Raw genomic sequence first — 23,032 nt, 5'->3', positions numbered from 1 at the left:
TGACTCAATCAATTCAATTTTATCCCTCATCCCACATCATTGATGTTACATCGCACAGTGATTTGCCTCCTCTCTGTGATGGCATACATTCAACACTTTCATCCAGTTCAGTCCTGTGACAGCTGCAGAGATCTGGACGGCGGATTCGCACTTTTGCGGGCTTGATATTGCACATCATCGGCCACTACAGGCAAGCAGGAAACGCATATGGTTTTTTTTTTTGCTTGTTTGCTTGTTTCTTTCTTTCTTTCTTTACTTGTTTGTTTTTCTCTCTTTTCCTGGCTTTGCAACAGAAGCAAGCACGATATGCAAAATACTTGGAGTTCAATGTTTTGGCCCACGCTGCATTATTCTTTTCCCCTTTCCCGACACCACACTTTAGAGAGAAATCCTTCGTGTGGGTATCGAGAAGGATTGGCACCATGGGCTCGCCGTGGATGTCTTCAGGTACACGGTGTGCAAAAGTGCAAGATGGGCGTTGTTCTCTCATGCTCACAGAAGGTTTGATCTTGGTGTTCCAAACAAGGACTGTTTTGAGCGAGCAAGCTTTTTTGTGGCAGGAGGGAAGGGTTAACCAGAGGACAAGAAGATAAGGTGATTCGCATTCGAAGCAGACGTACAAGGCAAGAAGGATTAGTTTAGGCAGCATGTTGTTGTGTGAGCTGACTGAAAGTCGTGTGCTTTCAGACTGAATGTTAACATTCAAGAGAGAATGGCAGGATGCTGCAAGGGAATTTAAAAAAAAATCAGGGCCGAGGGCTGATCACTCGAATACGTTGAGTAGCTCTTGCAAAGGGATCGCACAGGCTATGTGTATTGGGCATGTAGCATTCCCAACACTTTCTTCAGTGCCTCTGAGCACCTTGTCTCGTTGCGCTTGTTACTGAGCCATTCGAGGTTATTAACCTTTGCCACCTTTCACTTCTTTCCGTCCAGGTGGCACTTACTGAAGTTTGATGGCGTACAAGGTGTGTGACCTTCCTCCTCAGATTGTCTATCTGCCTTGAACAGGTGGTGGTGTGTGGCTGCTAGAGGGTCATTTTGCTGTCAGACTATGAACGCAATGGTGTTACTGCCGCGTGAAAGATGTAGTGAAATGTGTTGCGTCGTGGCTTATAAAGCATGTTGGTTGTAGAAAGCGTCGCGGTTTAATGAAGCAATGAAATGTGCCAAGGAAAATATGTTTAGTTCATTTTGAATGAGCCGCTTTGTGAATGCAAAGAAGAGAAAGTGGCCAGTCTGATGATTAAAGAGCGGATGTTGTGCGGTGATTGTGATAGGCGGATGTGTGGAACATGTTTGCTGTTGATCGTTTTGATAAAACGGGTGGCGGGCCGCGTACGTGTTGTGGATGAGAGTCTGCATGCGGCAGTGCAAAGCGATTTGGAATTCAAAAAGTTTCCCCTGACAGCTCTCGGGTGGCCTCAGCAACGCTCACGCCTCCCCGTCGGGGAATTGAACAGCGGTCCCCCGCGTGACAGACGGGGATACTCACCACTATATTAACGAGGAAGCACACAGAAATACTTCCGACAGTTTTCCAGAGATTGCCAGCCACCTTTGGGCTTCAGAGATGTTGTGTCAGCTTGGAGGGGGCACGTTTCCATCACCATTTAGGCTTCTACTTTGGAGCCATGCAGCCGACGCAGTACCACCGCTAAAGCTCTGGACTCAATCAATTCAATTTTATCCCTCATCCCACATCATTGATGTTACATCGCACAGTGATTTGCCTCCTCTCTGTGATGACATCCATTCAACACTTTCATCCAGTTCAGTCCTGTGACAGCTGCAGAGATCTGGACGGCGGACTCGCACTATTGCGGGCTTGATATTGCACATCATCGGCCACTACAGGCAAGCAGGAAACGCATATGTTTTTTTTTTGCTTGTTTGCTTGTTTGTTTCTTTCTTTCTTTACTTGTTTGTTTTTCTCTCTTTTCCTGGCTTTGCAACAGAAGCAAGCACGATATGCAAAATACTTGGAGTTCAATGTTTTGGCCCACGCTGCATTATTCTTTTCCCCTTTCCCGACACCACACTTTAGAAAGAAATCCTTCGTGTGGGTATCGAGAAGTATTGGCACCATGGGCTCGCCGTGGATGACTTCAGGTACACGGTGTGCAAAAGTGCAAGATGGGCGTTGTTCTCTCGTGCTCACAGAAGTTTTGATCTTGGTGTTCCAAACAAGGACTGTTTTGAGCGAGAAAGCTTTTTTGTGGCAGGAGGGAAGGGTTAACCAGAGGACAAGAAGATAAGGTGATTCGCATTCGAAGCAGACGTACAAGGAAAGAAGGATTAGTTTAGGCAGCATGTTGTTGTGTGAGCTGACTGAAAGTCGTGTGCTTTCAGATTGAATGTTAACATTCAAGAGAGAATGGCAGGATGCTGCAAGGGAATTTAAAAAAAATCAGGGCCGAGGGCTGATCACTCGAATACGTTGAGTAGCTCTTGCAAAGGGATCGCACAGGCTATGTGTATTGGGCATGTAGCATTCCCAACACTTTCTTCAGTGCCTCTGAGCACCTTGTCTCGTTGCGCTTGTTACTGAGCCATTCGAGGTTATTAACCTTTGCCACCTTTCACTTCTTTCCGTCCAGGTGCCTTTGCTGAAGTTTGATGGCGTCCAAGGTGTGTGACCTTCCTCCTCAGATTGTCTATCTGCCTTGAACAGGTGGTGGTGTGTGGCTGCTAGAGGGCTATTTTGCTGTCAGACTATGAACGCAATGGTGTTGCTGCCACGTGAAAGATGTAGTGAAATGTGTTGCATCGTAGCTTAGAAAGCATGTTGGTTGTAGAAAGCGTCGCGGTTTAATGAAGCAATGAATGTGCCAAGGAAAATGTGTTTAGTGCATTTTGAATGAGCCGCTTTGTGAATGCAAAGAAGAGAAAGTGGCCAGTCTGATGATTAAAGAGCGGATGTTGTGCGGTGATTGTGATAGGCGGATGTGTGGAACATGTTTGCTGTTGATAGTTTTGATAAAACGGGTGGCGGGCCGCGTACGTGTTGTGGATGAGAGTCTCCATGCGGCACTGCTAAGCGATTTGGAATTCAAAAAGTTTCCCCTAACAGCTCTCGGGTGGCCTCAGCAACGCTCACGCCTCCCCGTCGGGGAATTGAACAGCGGTCTCCCGCGTGACAGGCGGGGATACTCACCACTATATTAACGAGGAAGCACACAGTAAGACTTCCGACAGTTTTCTAGAGATTGCCAGCCTCCTTTGGGCTTCATAGATGTTGTGTCAGCTTGGAGGGGGCACGTTTCCATCACCATTTAGGCTTCTACTTTGGAGCCAGGCAGCCGACGCAGTACCACCGCTAAAGCTCTTGACTCAATCAATTCAATTTTTCCCTCATCCCACATCATTGATGTTACATCGCACAGTGATTTGCCTCCTCTCTGTGATGGCATACATTCAACACTTTCATCCAGTTCAGTCCTGTGACAGCTGCAGAGATCTGGACGGCGGATTCGCACTTTTGCGGGCTTGATATTGCACATCATCGGCCACTACAGGCAAGCAGGAAACGCATATGGTTTTTTTTTGCTTGTTTGCTTGTTTGTTTCTTTCTTTCTTTACTTGTTTGTTTTTCTCTCTTTTCCTGGCTTTGCAACAGAAGCAAGCATGATATGCAAAATACTTGGAGTTCAATGTTTTGGCCCACGCTGCATTATTATTTTCCCCTTTCCCGACACCACACTTTAGAAAGAAATCCTTCGTGTGGGTATCGAGAAGGATTGGCACCATGGGCTCGCCGTGGATGACTTCAGGTACACGGTGTGCAAAAGTGCAAGATCGGCGTTGTTCTCTCGTGCTCACAGAAGCTTTGATCTTGGTGTTCCAGACAAGGACTGTTTTGAGTGAGAAAGCTTTTTTGTGGCAGGAGGGAAGGGTTAACCAGAGGACAAGAAGATAAGGTGATTCGCATTCGAAGCAGACGTACAAGGAAAGAAGGATGAGTTTAGGCAGCATGTTGTTGTGTGAGCTGACTGAAAGTCGTGTGCTTTCAGATTGAATGTTAACATTCAAGAGAGAATGGCAGGATGCTGCAAGGGAATTTAAAAAAAAAATCAGGGCTGAGGGCTGATCACTCGAATACGTTGAGCAGCTCTTGCAAAGGGATCGCACAGGCTATGTGCATTGGGCATGTAGCATTCCCAACACTTTCTTCAGTGCCTCTGAGCACCTTGTCTCGTTGCGCTTGTTACTGAGCCATTCGAGGTTATTAACCTTTGCCACCTTTCACTTCTTTCCGTCCAGGTGGCCCTTGCTGAAGTTTGATGGCGTACAAGGTGTGTGACCTTCCTCCTCAGATTGTCTATCTGCCTTGAACAGGTGGTGGTGTGTGGCTGCTAGAGGGCTATGTTGCTGTCAGACTATGAACGCAATGGTGTTGCTGCCGCGTGAAAGATGTAGTGAAATGTGTTGCGTCGTGGCTTAGAAAGCATGTTGGTTGTAGAAAGCGTCGCGGTTTAATGAAGAAATGAAATGTGCCAAGGAAAATGTGTTTAGTGCATTTTGAATGAGCCGCTTTGTGAATGCAAAGAAGGGAAAGTGGCCAGTCTGATGAGTAAAGAGCAGATGTTGTGCGGTGATTGTGATAGGCGGATGTGTGGAACATGTTTGCTGTTGATAGTTTTGATAAAACGGGTGGCGGGCCGCGTACGTGTTGTGGATGAGAGTCTCCATGCGGCAGTGCAAAGCGATTTGAAATTCAAAAAGTTTCCCCTAACAGCTCTCGGGTGGCCTCAGCAACGCTCACGCCTCTCCGTCGGGGAATTGAACCCCGGTCTCCCGCGTGATAGGCGGGGATACTCACCACTATACTAACGAGGAAGCACACAGAAAGGGTTCCTACAGTTTGCCAGAGATTGCCAGCCACCTTTGGGCTTCAGAGATGTTGTGTCAGCTTGGAGGGGGCACGTTTCCATCACCATTTCGGCTTCTACTTTGGAGCCAGGCAGCCGACGCAGTATCTCCGCTAAAGCTCTTGACTCAATCAATTCAATTTTATCCCTCATCCCACATCATTGATGTTACATCGCACAGTGATTTGCCTCCTCTCTGTGATGGCATACATTCAACACTTTCATCCAGTTCAGTCCTGTGACAGCTGCAGAGATCTGGACGGTGGATTCGCACTTTTGCGGGCTTGATATTGCACATCATCGGCCACTACAGGCAAGCAGGAAACGCATATGGTTTTTTTTTTGCTTGTTTGCTTGTTTGTTTCTTTCTATCTTTACTTGTTTGTTTTTCTCTCTTTTCCTGGCTTTGCAACAGAAGCAAGCACGATATGCAAAATACTTGGAGTTCAATGTTTTGGCCCACGCTGCATTATTCTTTTCCCCTTTCCCGACACCACACTTTAGAAAGAAATCCTTCGTGTGGGTATCGAGAAGGATTGGCACCATGGGCTCGCCGTGGATGACTTCAGGTACACGGTGTGCAAAAGTGCAAGATGGGCGTTGTTCTCTCGTGCTCACAGAAGTTTTGATCTTGGTGTTCCAAACAAGGACTGTTTTGAGCGAGAAAGCTTTTTTGTGGCAGGAGGGAAGGGTTAACCAGAGGACAAGAAGATAAGGTGATTCGCATTCGAAGCAGACGTACAAGGAAAGAAGGATTAGTTTAGGCAGCATGTTGTTGTGTGAGCTGACTGAAAGTCGTGTGCTTTCAGATTGAATGTTAACATTCAAGAGAGAATGGCAGGATGCTGCAAGGGAATTTTAAAAAAAAAAATCAGTGTCGAGGGCTGATCACTCGAATACGTTGAGTAGCTCTTGCAAAGGGATCGCACAGGCTACGTGTCTTGGGCATGTAGCATTCCCAACACTTTCTTCAGTGCCTCTGAGCACCTTGTCTCGTTGCGCTTGTTACTGAGCCATTCGAGGTTATTAACCTTTGCCACCTTTCACTTCTTTCCGTCCAGGTGGCCCTTGCTGAAGTTTGATGGCGTACAAGGTATGTGACCTTCTTCCTCAGATTGTCTATCTGCCTTGAACAGGTGGTGGTGTGTGGCTGCTAGAGGGTCATTTTGCTGTCAGACTATGAACGCAATGGTGTTGCTGCCGCGTGAAAGATGTAGTGAAATGTGTTGCGTCGTGGCTTATAAAGCATGTTGGTTGTAGAAAGCGTCACGGTTTAATGAAGCAATGAAATGTGCCAAGGAAAATGTGTTTAGTGCATTTTGAACGAGCCGCTTTGAGAATGCAAAGAAGAGAAAGTGGCCAGTCTGATGAGTAAAGAGCGGATGTTGTGCGGTGATTGTGCTAGGCGGATGTGTGGAACATGTTTGCTGTTGATAGTTTTGATAAAATGGGTGGCGGGCCGCGTACGTGTTGTGGATGAGAGTCTCCATGCGGCAGTGCAAAGCGATTTGGAATTCAAAACGTTGCCCCGAACAGCTCTCAGGTGTCCTCCGCAACGCTCACGCCTCCCCGTCGGGGAATTGAACCCCGGTCTCCCGCGTGACAGGCGGGGATACGCACCACTATACTAGCGAGGAAGCACACAGAAACGCTTCCAGCAGTTTGCCAGAGATTGCCAGCCACCTTTGGGCTTCATAGATGTTGTGTCAGCTTGGAGGGGGGCACGTTTCCATCACCATTTAGGCTTCTACTTTGGAGCCAGGCAGCCGACGCATTACCACCGCTAAAGGTCTTGACTCAATCAATTCAATTTTATCCCTCATCCCACATCATTGATGTTAAATCGCACAGTGATTTCCCTCCTCTCTGTGATGGCATACATTCAACACTTTCATCCAGTTCAGTCCTGTGACAGCTGCAGAGATCTGGACGGCGGATTCGCACTTTTGCGGGCTTGATATTGCACATCATCGGCCACTACAGGCAAGCAGGAAACGCATATGATTTTTATTTGCTTGTTTGTTTGTTTCTTTCTTTACTTGTTTGTTTTTCTCTCTTTTCCTGGCTTTGCAACAGAAGCAAGCACGATATGCAAAATACTTGGAGTTCAATGTTTTGGCCCACGCTGCATTATTCTTTTCCCCTTTCCCGACACCACACTTTAGAAAGAAATCCTTCGTGTGGGTATCGAGAAGGATTGGCACCATGGGCTCGCCGTGGATGTCTTCAGGTACACGGTCTGCAAAAGTGCAAGATGGGCGTTGTTCTATCGTGCTCACAGAAGTTTTGATCTTGGTGTTCCAAACAAGGACTGTTTTGAGCGAGAAAGCTTTTTTGTGGCAGGAGGGAAGGGTTAACCAGAGGACAAGAAGATAAGGTGATTCGCATTCGAAGCAGACGGACAAGGAAAGAAGGATTAGTTTAGGCAGCATGTTGTTGTGTGAGCTGACTGAAAGTCGTGTGCTTTCAGATTGAATGTTAACATTCAAGAGAGAATGGCAGGATGCTGCAAGGGAATTTAAAAAAAAATCAGGGCCGAGGGCTGATCACTCGAATACGTTGAGTAGCTCTTGCAAAGGGATCGCACAGGCTATGTGCATTGGGCATGTAGCATTCCCAACACTTTCTTCAGTGCCTCTGAGCACCTTGTCTCGTTGCGCTTGTTACTGAGCCATTCGAGGTTATTAACCTTTGCCACCTTTCACTTCTTTCCGTCCAGGTGGCCCTTGCTGAAGTTTGATGGCGTACAAGGTGTGTGACCTTCCTCCTCAGATTGTCTATCTGCCTTGAACAGGTGGTGGTGTGTGGCTGCTGGAGGGTCATTTTGCTGTCAGACGATGAACGCAATGGTGTTGCTGCCGTGTGAAAGATGTAGTGAAATGTGTTGCGTCGTGGCTTATAAAGCATGTTGGTTGTAGAAAGCGTCGCGGTTTAATGAAGCAATGAAATGTGCCAAGGAAAATGTGTTTAGTGCATTTTGAATGAGCCGCTTTGAGAATGCAAAGAAGAGAAAGTGGCCAGTCTGATGAGTAAAGAGCGGATGTTGTGCGGTGATTGTGATAGGCGGATGTGTGGAACATGTTTGCTGTTGATAGTTTTGATAAAACGGGTGGCGGGCCGCGTACGTGTTGTGGATGAGAGTCTCCATGCGGCAGTGCAAAGCGATTTGGAATTCAAAAAATTTCCCCTAACAGCTCTCGGGTGGCCTCAGCAACGCTCACGCCTCCCCGTCGGGGAATTGAACCCCGGTCTCCCGCGTGACAGGCGGGGATACTCACCACTATACTAACGAAGAAGCACACATAAAAGCTTCCTACAGTTTGCCAGAGATTGCCAGCCACCTTTGGGCTTCAGAGATGTTGTGTCAGCTTGGAGGGGGCACGTTTCCATCACCATTTCGGCTTCTACTTTGGAGCCAGGCAGCCGACGCAGTACCACCGCTAAAGCTCTTGACTCAATCAATTCAATTTTATCCCTCATCCCACATCATTGATGTTACATCGCACAGTGATTTGCCTCCTCTCTGTGATGGCATACATTCAACACTTTCATCCAGTTCAGTCCTGTGACAGCTGCAGAGATCTGGACGGCGGATTCGCACTTTTGCGGGCTTGATATTGCACATCATCGGCCACTACAGGCAAGCAGGAAACGCATACGGTTTTTTTTTGCTTGTTTGCTTGTTTGTTTCTTTCTCTCTTTACTTGTTTGTTTTTCTCTCTTTTCCTGGCTTTGCAACAGAAGCAAGCACGATATGCAAAATACTTGGAGTTCAATGTTTTGGCCCACGCTGCATTATTCTTTTCCCCTTTCCCGACACCACACTTTAGAAAGAAATCCTTCGTGTGGGTATCGAGAAGGATTGGCACCATGGGCTCGCCGTGGATGACTTCAGGTACACGGTGTGCAAAAGAGCAAGATGGGCGTTGTTCTCTCGTGCTCACAGAAGTTTTGATCTTGGTGTTCCAAACAAGGACTGTTTTGAGCGAGAAAGCTTTTTTGTGGCAGGAGGGAAGGGTTAACCAGAGGACAAGAAGATAAGGTGATTCGCATTCGAAGCAGACGTACAAGGAAAGAAGGATTAGTTTAGGCAGCATGTTGTTGTGTGAGCTGACTGAAAGTCGTGTGCTTTCAGATTGAATGTTAACATTCAAGAGAGAATGGCAGGATGCTGCAAGGGAATTTAAAAAATAATCAGGGCCGAGGGTTGATCACTCGAATACGTTGAGTAGCTCTTGCAAAGGGATCGCACAGGCTATGTGCATTGGGCATGTAGCATTCCCAACACTTTCTTCAGTGCCTCTGAGCACCTTGTCTCGTTGCGCTTGTTACTGAGCCATTCGAGGTTATTAACCTTTGCCACCTTTCACTTCTTTCCGTCCAGGTGGCCCTTGCTGAAGTTTGATGGCGTACAAGGTGTGTGACCTTCCTCCTCAGATTGTCTATCTGCCTTGAACAGGTGGTGGTGTGTGGCTGCTGGAGGGTCATTTTGCTGTCAGACGATGAACGCAATGGTGTTGCTGCCGTGTGAAAGATGTAGTGAAATGTGTTGCGTCGTGGCTTATAAAGCATGTTGGTTGTAGAAAGCGTCACGGTTTAATGAAGCAATGAAATGTGCCAAGGAAAATGTGTTTAGTGCATTTTGAATGAGCCGCTTTGAGAATGCAAAGAAGAGAAAGTGGCCAGTCTGATGAGTAAAGAGCGGATGTTGTGCGGTGATTGTGATAGGCGGATGTTTGGAACATGTTTGCTGTTGATAGTTTTGATAAAACGGGTGGCGGGCCGTGTACGTGTTGTGGATGAGAGTCTCCATGCGGCAGTGCAAAGCGATTTGGAATTCAAAAAGGTTCCCCTAACAGCTCTCGGGTGCCATCAGCAACGCTCACGCCTCCCCGTCGGGGAATTGAACCCCGGTCTCCCGCGTGACAGGCGGGGATACTCACCACTATACTAACGAAGAAGCACACTGAAAAGCTTCCTACAGTTTGCCAGAGATTGCCAGCCACCTTTGGGCTTCAGAGATGTTGTGTCAGCTTGGAGGGGGCACGTTTCCATCACCATTTCGGCTTCTACTTTGGAGCCAGGCAGCCGACGCAGTACCACCGCTAAAGCTCTTGACTCAATCAATTCAATTTTATCCCTCATCCCACATCATTGATGTTACATCGCACAGTGATTTGCCTCCTCTCTGTGATGGCATACATTCAACACTTTCATCCAGTTCAGTCCTGTGACAGCTGCAGAGATCTGGACGGCGGATTCGCACTTTTGCGGGCTTGATATTGCACATCATCGGCCACTACAGGCAAGCAGGAAACGCATACAGTTTTTTTTTTGCTTGTTTGCTTGTTTGTTTCTTTCTCTCTTTACTTGTTTGTTTTTCTCTCTTTTCCTGGCTTTGCAACAGAAGCAAGCACGATATGCAAAATACTTGGAGTTCAATGTTTTGGCCCACGCTGCATTATTCTTTTCCCCTTTCCCGACACCACACTTTAGAAAGAAATCCTTCGTGTGGGTATCGAGAAGGATTGGCACCATGGGCTCGCCGTGGATGACTTCAGGTGCACGGTGTGCAAAAGAGCAAGATGGGCGTTGTTCTCTCGTGCTCACAGAAGTTTTGATCTTGGTGTTCCAAACAAGGACTGTTTTGAGCGAGAAAGCTTTTTTGTGGCAGGAGGGAAGGGTTAACCAGAGGACAAGAAGATAAGGTGATTCGCATTCGAAGCAGACGTACAAGGAAAGAAGGATTAGTTTAGGCAGCATGTTGTTGTGTGAGCTGACTGAAAGTCGTGTGCTTTCAGATTGAATGTTAACATTCAAGAGAGAATGGCAGGATGCTGCAAGGGAATTAAAAAGAAATCAGGGCCGAGGGCTGATCACTCGAATACGTTGAGTAGCTCTTGCAAAGGGATCGCACAGGCTATGTGTATTGGGCATGTAGCATTCCCAACACTTTCTTCAGTGCCTCTGAGCACCTTGTCTCGTTGCGCTTGTTACTGAGCCATTCGAGGTTATTAACCTTTGCCACCTTTCACTTCTTTCCGTCCAGGTGGCCCTTGCTGAAGTTTGATGGCGTACAAGGTGTGTGACCTTCCTCCTCAGATTGTCTATCTGCCTTGAACAGGTGGTGGTGTGTGGCTGCTGGAGGGTCATTTTGCTGTCAGACTATGAACGCAATGGTGTTGCTGCCGCGTGAAAGATGTAATGAAATGTGTTGCGTCGTGGCTTATAAAGCATGTTGGTTGTAGAAAGCGTCGCGGTTTAATGAAGCAATGAAATGTGCCAAGGAAAATGTGTTTAGTGCATTTTGAATGAGCCGCTTTGAGAATGCAAAGAAGAGAAAGTGGCCAGTCTGATGAGTCAAGAGCGGATGTTGTGCGGTGATTGTGATAGGCGGATGTGTGGAACATGTTTGCTGTTGATAGTTTTGCTAAAACGGGTGGCGGGCCGCGTCCGTGTTGTGGATGAGAGTCTCCATGCGGCAGTGCAAAGCGATTTGGAATTCAAAAAGTTTCCCCTAACAGCTCTCGGGTGGCCGCAGCAACGCTCACGCCTCCCCTTCGGCGAATTGAACCCCGGTCTCCCGCGTGACAGGCGAGGATACTCACCACTATACTAACGAGAAAGCACACAAAAAAGCTTCCTACAGTTTGCCAGAGATTGCCAGCCACCTTTGGGCTTCAGAGATGTTGTGTCAGCTTGGAGGGGGCACGTTTCCATCACCATTTAGGCTTCTACTTTGGAGCCAGGCAGCCGACGCAGTACCACCGCTAAAGCTCTTGACTCAATCAATTCAATTTTATCCCTCATCCCACATCATTGATGTTACATCGCACAGTGATTTGCCTCCTCTCTGTGATGGCATACATTCAACACTTTCATCCAGTTCAGTCCTGTGACAGCTGCAGAGATCTGGACGGCGGATTCGCACTTTTGCGGGCTTGATATTGCACATCATCGGCCACCACAGGCAAGCAGGAAACGCATATGTTTTTTTTTTGCTTGTTTGCTTGTTTGTTTCTTTCTTTCTTGACTTGTTTGTTTTTCTCTCTTTTCCTGGCTTTGCAACAGAAGCAAGCACGATGTGCAAAATACTTGGAGTTCAATGTTTTGGCCCACGCTGCATTATTCTTTTCCCCTTTCCCGACACCACACTTTAGAAAGAAATCCTTCGTGTGGGTATCGAGAAGGATTGGCACCATGGGCTCGCCGTGGATGACTTCAGGTACACGGTGTGCAAAAGAGCAAGATGGGCGTTGTTCTCTCGTGCTCACAGAGGTTTTGATCTTGGTGTTCCAAACAAGGACTGTTTTGAGCGAGAAAGCTTTTTTGTGGCAGGAGGGAAGGGTTAACCAGAGGAAAAGAAGATAAGGTGATTCGCATTCGAAGCAGACGTACAAGGAAAGAAGGATTAGTTTAGGCAGCATGTTGTTGTGTGAGCTGACTGAAAGTCGTGTGCTTTCAGATTGAATGTTAACATTCAAGAGAGAATGGCAGGATGCTGCAAGGGTATTAAAAAGAAATCAGGGCCGAGGGCTGATCACTCGAATACGTTGAGTAGCTCTTGCAAAGGGATCGCACAGGCTATGTGTATTGGGCATGTAGCATTCCCAACACTTTCTTCAGTGCCTCTGAGCACCTTGTCTCGTTGCGCTTGTTACTGAGCCATTCGAGGTTATTAACCTTTGCCACCTTTCACTTCTTTCCGTCCAGGTGGCCCTTGCTGAAGTTTGATGGCGTACAAGGTGTGTGACCTTCCTCCTCAGATTATCTATCTGCCTTGAACAGGTGGTGGTGTGTGGCTGCTGGAGGGTCATTTTGCTATCAGACTATGAACGCAATGGTGTTGCTGCCGCGTGAAAGATGTAGTGAAATGTGTTGCGTCGTGGCTTATAAAGCATGTTGGTTGTAGAAAGCGTCGCGGTTTAATGAAGCAATGAAATGTGCCAAGGAAAATGTGTTTAGTGCATTTTGAATGAGCCGCTTTGAGAATGCAAAGAAGAGAAAGTGGCCAGTCTGATGAGTAAAGAGCGGATGTTGTGCGGTGATTGTGATAGGCGGATGTGTGGAACATGTTTGCTGTTGATAGTTTTGATAAAACGGGTGGCGGGCCGCGTACGTGTTGTGGATGAGAGTCTCCATGCGGCAGTGCAAAGCGATTTGGAATTCAAAAAGTTTTCCTGAACAGCTCTCGGGGGGCCTCATCAACGCTCACGCCTCCCCGTCGGGGAATTGAACCCCGGTCTCCCGCGTGACAGGCGGGGATACTCACCACTATACTAACGAGGAAGCACACAGAAAAAATTCCGACAGTTTGCCAGAGATTGCCAGCCACCTTTGGGCTTCAGAGATGTTGTGTCAGCTTGGAGGGGGCACGTTTCCATCACCATTTAGGCTTCTCCTTTGGAGCCAGGCAGCCGACGCAGTACCACCGCTAAAGCTCTTGACTCAATCAATTCAATTGTATCCCTCATCCCACATCATTGATGTTACATCGCACAGTGATTTGCCTCCTCTCTGTGATGGCATACATTCAACACTTTCATCCAGTTCAGTCCTGTGACAGCTGCAGAGATCTGGACGGCGGATTCGCACTTTTGCGGGCTTGATATTGCACATCATCGGCCACTGCAGGCAAGCAGGAAACGCATATGGTTTTTTTTTGCTTGTTTGCTTGTTTGTTTCTTTCTTTCTTTACTTGTTTGTTTTTCTCTCTTTTCCTGACTTTGCAACAGAAGCAAGCACGATATGCAAAATACTTGGAGTTCAATGTTTTGGCCCACGCTGCATTATTCTTTTCCCCTTTCCAGACACCACACTTTAGAAAGAAATCCTTCGTGTGGGTATCGAGAAGGATTGGCACCATGGGCTCGCCGTGGATGACTTCAGGTACACGGTGTGCAAAAGTGCAAGATCGGCGTTGTTCTCTCGTGCTCACAGAAGTTTTGATCTTGGTGTTCCAAACAAGGACTGTTTTGAGCGAGAAAGCTTTTTTGTGGCAGGAGGGAAGGGTTAACCAGAGGACAAGAAGATAAGGTGATTCGCATTCGAAGCAGACGTACAAGGAAAGAAGGATTAGTTTAGGCAGCATGTTGTTGTGTGAGCTGACTGAAAGTCGTGTGCTTTCAGATTGAATGTTAACATTCAAGAGAGAATGGCAGGATGCTGCAAGGGAATTAAAAAGAAATCAGGGCCGAGGGCTGATCACTCGAATACGTTGAGTAGCTCTTGCAAAGGGATCGCACAGGCTATGTGTATTGGGCATGTAGCATTCCCAACACTTTCTTCAGTGCCTCTGAGCACCTTGTCTCGTTGCGCTTGTTACTGAGCCATTCGAGGTTATTAACCTTTGCCACCTTTCACTTCTTTCCGTCCAGGTGGCCCTTGCTGAAGTTTGATGGCGTACAAGGTGTGTGACCTTCCTCCTCAGATTGTCTATCTGCCTTGAACAGGTGGTGGTGTGTGGCTGCTGGAGGGTCATTTTGCTGTCAGACTATGAACGCAATGGTGTTGCTGCCGCGTGAAAGATGTAGTGAAATGTGTTGCGTCGTGGCTTATAAAGCATGTTGGTTGTAGAAAGCGTCGCGGTTTAATGAAGCAATGAAATGTGCCAAGGAAAATGTGTTTAGTGCATTTTGAATGAGCCGCTTTGAGAATGCAAAGAAGAGAAAGTGGCCAGTCTGATGAGTCAAGAGCGGATGTTGTGCGGTGATTGTGATAGGCGGATGTGTGGAACATGTTTGCTGTTGATAGTTTTGATAAAACGGGTGGCGGGCCGCGTCCGTGTTGTGGATGAGAGTCTCCCTGCGGCAGTGCAAAGCGATTTGGAATTCAAAAAGTTTCCACTAACAGCTCTCGGGTGGCCTCAGCAACGCTCACGCCTCCCCGTCGGGGAATTGAACCCCGGTCTCCCGCGTGACAGGCGGGGATACTCACCACTATACTAACGAGGAAGCACACAGAAAAGCTTCCTACAGTTTGCCAGAGATTGCCAGCCACCTTTGGGCTTCAGAGATGTTGTGTCAGCTTGGAGGGGGCACGTTTCCATCACCATTTAGGCTTCTACTTTGGAGCCAGGCAGCCGACGCAGTACCACCGCTAAAGCTCTTGACTCAATCAATTCAATTTTATCCCTCATCCCACATCATTGATGTTACATCGCACAGTGATTTGCCTCCTCTCTGTGATGGCATACATTCAACACTTTCATCCAGTTCAGTCCTGTGACAGCTGCAGAGATCTGGACGGCGGATTCGCACTTTTGCGGGCTTGATATTGCACATCATCGGCCACTACAGGCAAGCAGGAAACGCATATGATTTTTTTTTGCTTGTTTGCTTATTTGTTTCTTTCTTTCTTTACTTGTTTGTTTTTCTCTCTTTTCCTGGCTTTGCAACAGAAGCAAGCACGATATGCAAAATACTTGGAGTTCAATGTTTTGGCCCACGCTGCATTATTCTTTTCCCGTTTCCCGACACCACACTTTAGAAAGAAATCCTTCGTGTGGGTATCGAGAAGGATTGGCACCATGGGCTCGCCGTGGATGACTTCAGGTACACGGTGTGCAAAAGTGCAAGATCGGCGTTGCTCTCTCGTGCTCACAGAAGTTTTGATCTTGGTGTTCCAAACAAGGACAGTTTTGAGCGAGAAAGCTTTTTTGTGGCAGGAGGGAAGGGTTAACCAGAGGACAAGAAGATAAGGTGATTCGCATTCGAAGCAGACGTACAAGGAAAGAAGGATTAGTTTAGGCAGCATGTTGTTGTGTGAGCTGACTGAAAGTCGTGTGCTTTCAGATTGAATGTTAACATTCAAGAGAGAATGGCAGGATGCTGCAAGGGAATTAAAAAAAAATCAGGGCCGAGGGCTGATCACTCGAATACGTTGAGTAGCTCTTGCAAAGGGATCGCACAGGCTATGTGTATTGGGCATGTAGCATTCCCAACACTTTCTTCAGTGCCTCTGAGCACCTTGTCTCGTTGCGCTTGTTACTGAGCCATTCGAGGTTATTAACCTTTGCCACCTTTCACTTCTTTCCGTCCAGGTGGCCCTTACTGAAGTTTGATGGCGTCCAAGGTGTGTGACCTTCCTCCTCAGATTGTCTATCTGCCTTGAACAGGTGGTGGTGTGTGGCTGCTAGAGGGTCATTTTGCTGTCAGACTATGAACGCAATGGTGTTGCTGCCGCGTGAAAGATGTAGTGAAATGTGTTGCGTCGTGGCTTATAAAGCATGTTGGTTGTAGAAAGCGTCGCGGTTTAATGAAGCAATGAAATGTGCCAAGGAAAATGTGCTTAGTGCATTTTGAATGAGCCGCTTTGTGAATGCAAAGAAGAGAAAGTGGCCAGTCTGATGAGCAAAGAGCGGTTGTTGTGCGGTGATTGTGATAGGCGGATGTGTGGAACATGTTTGCTGTTGATAGTTTTGATAAAACGGGTGGCGGGCCGCGTACCTGTTGTGGATGAGAGTCTCCATACGGCAGTGCAAAGCGATTTGGAATTCAAATAGTTTCCCCTACCAGCTCTCGGGTGGCCTCAGCAACGCTCACGCCTCCCCGTCGGGGAATTGAACCCCAGTCTCCCGCGTGTCAGGCGGGGATACTCACCACTATACTAACGAGGAAGCACACAGGAAAGCTTCCTACAGTTTGCCAGAGATTGCCAGCCACCTTTGGGCTTCAGAGATGTTGTGTCAGCTTGGAGGGGGCACGTTTCCATCACCATTTAGGCTTCTACTTTGGAGCCAGGCAGCCGACGCAGTACCACCGCTAAAGCTCTTGACTCAATCAATTCAATTTTATCCCTCATCCCACATCATTGATGTTACATCGCACAGTGATTTGCCTCCTCTCTGTGATGGCATACATTCAACACTTTCATCCAGTTCAGTCCTGTGACAGCTGCAGAGATCTGGACGGCGGATTCGCACTTTTGCGGGCTTGATATTGCACATCATCGGCCACTACAGGCAAGCAGGAAACGCATATGATTTTTTTTTGCTTGTTTGCTTATTTGTTTCTTTCTTTCTTTACTTGTTTGTTTTTCTCTCTTTTCCTGGCTTTGCAACAGAAGCAAGCACGATATGCAAAATACTTGGAGTTCAATGTTTTGGCCCACGCTGCATTATTCTTTTCCCGTTTCCCGACACCACACTTTAGAAAGAAATCCTTCGTGTGGGTATCGAGAAGGATTGGCACCATGGGCTCGCCGTGGATGACTTCAGGTACACGGTGTGCAAAAGTGCAAGATGGGCGTTGTTCTCTCGTGCTCACAGAAGTTTTGATCTTGGTGTTCCAAACAAGGACTGTTTTGAGCGAGAAAGCTTTTTTGTGGCAGGAGGGAAGGGTTAACCAGAGGACAAGAAGATAAGGTGATTCGCATTCGAAGCAGACGTACAAGGAAAGAAGGATTAGTTTAGGCAGCATGTTGTTGTGTGAGCTGACTGAAAGTCGTGTGCTTTCAGATTGAATGTTAACATTCAGGAGAGAATGGCAGGATGCTGCAAGGGAATTAAAAAGAAATCAGGGCCGAGGGCTGATCACTCGAATACGTTGAGTAGCTCTTGCAAAGGGATCGCACAGGCTATGTGTATTGGGCATGTAGCATTCCCAACACTTTCTTCAGTGCCTCTGAGCACCTTGTCTCGTTGCGCTTGTTACTGAGCCATTCGAGGTTATTAACCTTTGCCACCTTTCACTTCTTTCCGTCCAGGTGGCCCTTGCTGAAGTTTGATGGCGTACAAGGTGTGTGACCTTCCTCCTCAGATTGTCTATCTGCCTTGAACAGGTGGTGGTGTGTGGCTAATGGAGGGTCATTTTGCTGTCAGACTATGAACGCAATGGTGTTGCTGACGCGTGAAAGATGTAATGAAATGTGTTGCGTCGTGGCTTATAAAGCATGTTGGTTGTAGAAAGCGTCGCGGTTTAATGAAGCAATGAAATGTGCCAAGGAAAATGTGTTTAGTGCATTTTGAATGAGCCGCTTTGAGAATGCAAAGAAGAGAAAGTGGCCAGTCTGATGAGTCAAGAGCGGATGTTGTGCGGTGATTGTGATAGGCGGATGTGTGGAACATGTTTGCTGTTGATAGTTTTGATAAAACGGGTGGCGGGCCGCGTCCGTGTTGTGGATGAGAGTCTCCATGCGGCAGTGCAAAGCGATTTGGAATTCAAAAAGTTTCCCCTAACAGCTCTCGGGTGGCCTCAGCAACGCTCACGCCTCCCCTTCGGCGAATTGAACCCCGGTCTCCCGCGTAACAGGCGGGGATACTCACCACTATACTAACGAGGAAGCACACAGAAAAGCTTCCTACAGTTTGCCAGAGATTGCCAGCCACCTTTGGGCTTCAGAGATGTTGTGTCAGCTTGGAGGGGGCACGTTTCCATCACCATTTAGGCTTCTACTTTGGAGCCAGGCAGCCGACGCAGTACCACCGCTAAAGCTCTTGACTCAATCAATTCAATTTTATCCCTCATCCCACATCATTGATGTTACATCGCACAGTGATTTGCCTCCTCTCTGTGATGGCATACATTCAACACTTTCATCCAGTTCAGTCCTGTGACAGCTGCAGAGATCTGGACGGCGGATTCGCACTTTTGCGGGCTTGATATTGCACATCATCGGCCACTACAGGCAAGCAGGAAACGCATATGGTTTTTTTTTTTGCTTGTTTGCTTGTTTCTTTCTTTCTTTCTTTACTTGTTTGTTTTTCTCTCTTTTCCTGGCTTTGCAACAGAAGCAAGCACGATATGCAAAATACTTGGAGTTCAATGTTTTGGCCCACGCTGCATTATTCTTTTCCCGTTTCCCGACACCACACTTTAGAAAGAAATCCTTCGTGTGGGTATCGAGAAGGATTGGCACCATGGGCTCGCCGTGGATGACTTCAGTTACACGGTGTGCAAAAGTGCAAGATGGGCGTTGTTCTCTCGTGTTCACAGAAGTTTTGATCTTGGTGTTCCAAACAAGGACTGTTTTGAGCGAGAAAGCTTTTTTGTGGCAGGAGGGAAGGGTTAACCAGAGGACAAGAAGATAAGGTGATTCGCATTCGAAGCAGACGTACAAGGAAAGAAGGATTAGTTTTTGGCAGCATGTTGTTGTGTGAGCTGACTGAAAGTCGTGTGCTTTCAGATTGAATGTTAACATTCAAGAGAGAATGGCAGGATGCTGCAAGGGAATTAAAAAGAAATCAGGGCCGAGGGCTGATCACTCGAATACGTTGAGTAGCTCTTGCAAAGGGATCGCACAGGCTATGTGTATTGGGCATGTAGCATTCCCAACACTTTCTTCAGTGCCTCTGAGCACCTTGTCTCGTTGCGCTTGTTACTGAGCCATTCGAGGTTATTAACCTTTGCCACCTTTCACTTCTTTCCGTCCAGGTGGCCCTTGCTGAAGTTTGATGGCGTACAAGGTGTGTGACTTTCCTCCTCAGATTGTCTATCTGCCTTGAACAGGTGGTGGTGTGTGGCTGCTGGAGGGTCATTTTGCTGTCAGACTATGAACGCAATGGTGTTGCTGCCGCGTGAAAGATGTAATGAAATGTGTTGCGTCGTGGCTTATAAAGCATGTTGGTTGTAGAAAGCGTCGCGGTTTAATGAAGCAATGAAATGTGCCAAGGAAAATGTGTTTAGTGCATTTTGAATGAGCCGCTTTGAGAATGCAAAGAAGAGAAAGTGGCCAGTCTGATGAGTCAAGAGCGGATGTTGTGCGGTGATTGTGATAGGCGGATGTGTGGAACATGTTTGCTGTTGATAGTTTTGATAAAACGGGTGGCGGGCCGCGGACGTGTTGTGGATGAGAGTCTCCATGCGGCAGTGCAAAGCGATTTGGAATTCAGAAAGTTTCCCCTCACAGCTCTCGGGAGGCCTCAGCAACGTTCACGCCTCCCCGTCGGGGAATTGAACCCCGGTCTCCCGCGTGACAGGCGGGGATACTCACCACTATACTAACGAGGAAGCACACAGAAAAAATTCCGACAGTTTGCCAGAGATTGCCAGCCACCTTTGGGCTTCAGAGATGTTGTGTCAGCTTGGAGGGGGCACGTTTCCATCACCATTTAGGCTTCTCCTTTGGAGCCAGGCAGCCGACGCAGTACCACCGCTAAAGCTCTTGACTCAATCAATTCAATTGTATCCCTCATCCCACATCATTGATGTTACATCGCACAGTGATTTGCCTCCTCTCTGTGATGGCATACATTCAACACTTTCATCCAGTTCAGTCCTGTGACAGCTGCAGAGATCTGGACGGCGGATTCGCACTTTTGCGGGCTTGATATTGCACATCATCGGCCACTGCAGGCAAGCAGGAAACGCATATGGTTTTTTTTTGCTTGTTTGCTTGTTTGTTTCTTTCTTTCTTTACTTGTTTGTTTTTCTCTCTTTTCCTGACTTTGCAACAGAAGCAAGCACGATATGCAAAATACTTGGAGTTCAATGTTTTGGCCCACGCTGCATTATTCTTTTCCCCTTTCCCGACACCACACTTTAGAAAGAAATCCTTCGTGTGGGTATCGAGAAGGATTGGCACCATGGGCTCGCCGTGGATGACTTCAGGTACACGGTGTGCAAAAGTGCAAGATCGGCGTTGTTCTCTCGTGCTCACAGAAGTTTTGATCTTGGTGTTCCAAACAAGGACTGTTTTGAGCGAGAAAGCTTTTTTGTGGCAGGAGGGAAGGGTTAACCAGAGGACAAGAAGATAAGGTGATTCGCATTCGAAGCAGACGTACAAGGAAAGAAGGATTAGTTTAGGCAGCATGTTGTTGTGTGAGCTGACTGAAAGTCGTGTGCTTTCAGATTGAATGTTAACATTCAAGAGAGAATGGCAGGATGCTGCAAGGGAATTAAAAAGAAATCAGGGCCGAGGGCTGATCACTCGAATACGTTGAGTAGCTCTTGCAAAGGGATCGCACAGGCTATGTGTATTGGGCATGTAGCATTCCCAACACTTTCTTCAGTGCCTCTGAGCACCTTGTCTCGTTGCGCTTGTTACTGAGCCATTCGAGGTTATTAACCTTTGCCACCTTTCACTTCTTTCCGTCCAGGTGGCCCTTGCTGAAGTTTGATGGCGTACAAGGTGTGTGACCTTCCTCCTCAGATTGTCTATCTGCCTTGAACAGGTGGTGGTGTGTGGCTGCTAGAGGGTCATTTTGCTGTCAGACTATGAACGCAATGGTGTTGCTGCCGCGTGAAAGATGTAGTGAAATGTGTTGCGTCGTGGCTTATAAAGCATGTTGGTTGTAGAAAGCGTCGCGGTTTAATGAAGGAATGAAATGTGCCAAGGAAAATGTGTTTAGTGCATTTTGAATGAGCCTCTTTGAGAATGCAAAGAAGAGAAAGTGGCCAGTCTGATGAGTCAAGAGCGGATGTTGTGCGGTGATTGTGATAGGCGGATGTGTGGAACATGTTTGCTGTTGATAGTTTTGATAAAACGGGTGGCGGGCCGCGTCCGTGTTGTGGATGAGAGTCTCCATGCGGCAGTGCAAAGCGATTTGGAATTCAATAAGTTTCCCCGAACAGCTCTCGGGTGGCCTCAGCAACGCTCACGCCTCCCCGTCGGGGAATTGAACCCCGGTCTCCCGCGTGACAGGCAGGGATACTCACCACTATACTAACGCAGAAGCACACAGAAAAGCTTCCTACAGTTTGCCAGAGATTGCCAGCCACCTTTGGGCTTCATAGATGTTGTGTCAGCTTGGAGGGGGCACGTTTCCATCACCATTTCGGCTTCTACTTTGGAGCCAGGCAGCCGACGCAGTACCACCGCTAAAGCTCTTGACTCAATCAATTCAATTTTATCCCTCATCCCACATCATTGATGTTACATCGCACAGTGATTTGCCTCCTCTCTGTGATGGCATACATTCAAAACTTTCATCCAGTTCAGTCCTCTGACAGCTGCAGAGATCTGGACGGCGGATTCGCACTTTTGCGGGCTTGATATTGCACATCATCGGCCACTACAGGCAAGCAGGAAACGCATATGATTTTTTTTTGCTTGTTTGCTTGTTTGTTTCTTTCTTTCTTTACTTGTTTGTTTTTCTCTCTTTTCCTGGCTTTGCAACAGAAGCAAGCACGATATGCAAAATACTTGGAGTTCAATGTTTTGGCCCACGCTGCATTATTCTTTTCCCCTTTCCCGACACCACACTTTAGAAAGAAATCCTTCGTGTGGGTATCGAGAAGGATTGGCACCATGGGCTCGCCGTGGATGACTTCAGGTACACGGTGTGCAAAAGTGCAAGATGGGCGTTGTTCCCTCGTGCTCACAGAAGTTTTGATCTTGGTGTTCCAAACAAGGACTGTTTTGAGCGAGAAAGCTTTTTTGTGGCAGGAGGGAAGGGTTAACCAGAGGACAAGAAGATAAGGTGATTCGCATTCGAAGCAGACGTACAAGGAAAGAAGGATTAGTTTTTGGCAGCATGTTGTTGTGTGAGCTGACTGAAAGTCGTGTGCTTTCAGATTGAATGTTAACATTCAAGAGAGAATGGCAGGATGCTGCAAGGGAATTAAAAAAAAATCAGGGCCGAGGGCTGATCACTCGAATACGTTGAGTAGCTCTTGCAAAGGGATCGCACAGGCTATGTGTATTGGGCATGTAGCATTCCCAACACTTTCTTCAGTGCCTCTGAGCACCTTGTCTCGTTGCGCTTGTTACTGAGCCATTCGAGGTTATTAACCTTTGCCACCTTTCACTTCTTTCCGTCCAGGTGGCCCTTACTGAAGTTTGATGGCGTCCAAGGTGTGTGACCTTCCTCCTCAGATTGTCTATCTGCCTTGAACAGGTGGTGGTGTGTGGCTGCTAGAGGGTCTTTTTGCTGCCAGACTATGAACGCAATGGTGTTGCTGCCGCGTGAAAGATGTAGTGAAATGTGTTGCGTCGTGGCGTATAAAGCATGTTGGTTGTAGAAAGCGTCGCGGTTTAATGAAGCAATGAAATGTGCCAAGGAAAATGTGTTTAGTGCATTTTGAATGAGCCGCTTTGTGAATGCAAAGAAGAGAAAGTGGCCAGTCTGATGAGCAAAGAGCGGTTGTTGTGCGTTGATTGTGATAGGCGGATGTGTGGAACATGTTTGCTGTTGATAGTTTTGATAAAACGGGTGGCGGGCCGCGTACTTTTTGTGGATGAGAGTCTCCATGCGGCAGTGCAAAGCGATTTGGAATTCAAAA

General features: G+C 47.4%; 7 non-coding genes across 7 annotated transcripts; all 7 read right to left on the bottom strand.

Annotated features, from left to right (window-relative positions):
- Positions 1–4,767: 4,767 nt before the first annotated feature.
- Positions 4,768–4,839, bottom strand: trnad-auc (transfer RNA aspartic acid (anticodon AUC)). The gene has a single exon. It is a non-coding gene; the product is annotated as a tRNA-Asp (tRNA).
- Positions 4,840–8,094: 3,255 nt separating this feature from the next.
- Positions 8,095–8,166, bottom strand: trnad-guc (transfer RNA aspartic acid (anticodon GUC)). The gene has a single exon. It is a non-coding gene; the product is annotated as a tRNA-Asp (tRNA).
- Positions 8,167–9,759: 1,593 nt separating this feature from the next.
- Positions 9,760–9,831, bottom strand: trnad-guc (transfer RNA aspartic acid (anticodon GUC)). Its single transcript has one exon. It is a non-coding gene; the product is annotated as a tRNA-Asp (tRNA).
- A 3,257-nt stretch (positions 9,832–13,088) lies between these two features.
- On the bottom strand, positions 13,089–13,160 carry trnad-guc (transfer RNA aspartic acid (anticodon GUC)). The gene has a single exon. It is a non-coding gene; the product is annotated as a tRNA-Asp (tRNA).
- Positions 13,161–14,752: 1,592 nt separating this feature from the next.
- trnad-guc (transfer RNA aspartic acid (anticodon GUC)) lies at positions 14,753–14,824 on the bottom strand. Its single transcript has one exon. It is a non-coding gene; the product is annotated as a tRNA-Asp (tRNA).
- Positions 14,825–16,416: 1,592 nt separating this feature from the next.
- trnav-gac (transfer RNA valine (anticodon GAC)) lies at positions 16,417–16,488 on the bottom strand. The gene has a single exon. It is a non-coding gene; the product is annotated as a tRNA-Val (tRNA).
- Positions 16,489–19,747: 3,259 nt separating this feature from the next.
- Positions 19,748–19,819, bottom strand: trnad-guc (transfer RNA aspartic acid (anticodon GUC)). The gene has a single exon. It is a non-coding gene; the product is annotated as a tRNA-Asp (tRNA).
- Positions 19,820–23,032: the final 3,213 nt, after the last annotated feature.

The sequence above is a fragment of the Heterodontus francisci genome, chromosome 34 (assembly GCF_036365525.1).
Source record: "Heterodontus francisci isolate sHetFra1 chromosome 34, sHetFra1.hap1, whole genome shotgun sequence".
NCBI lineage: Eukaryota > Metazoa > Chordata > Chondrichthyes > Heterodontiformes > Heterodontidae > Heterodontus > Heterodontus francisci.
This window is presented reverse-complemented; position numbering and strand designations above follow the sequence as displayed.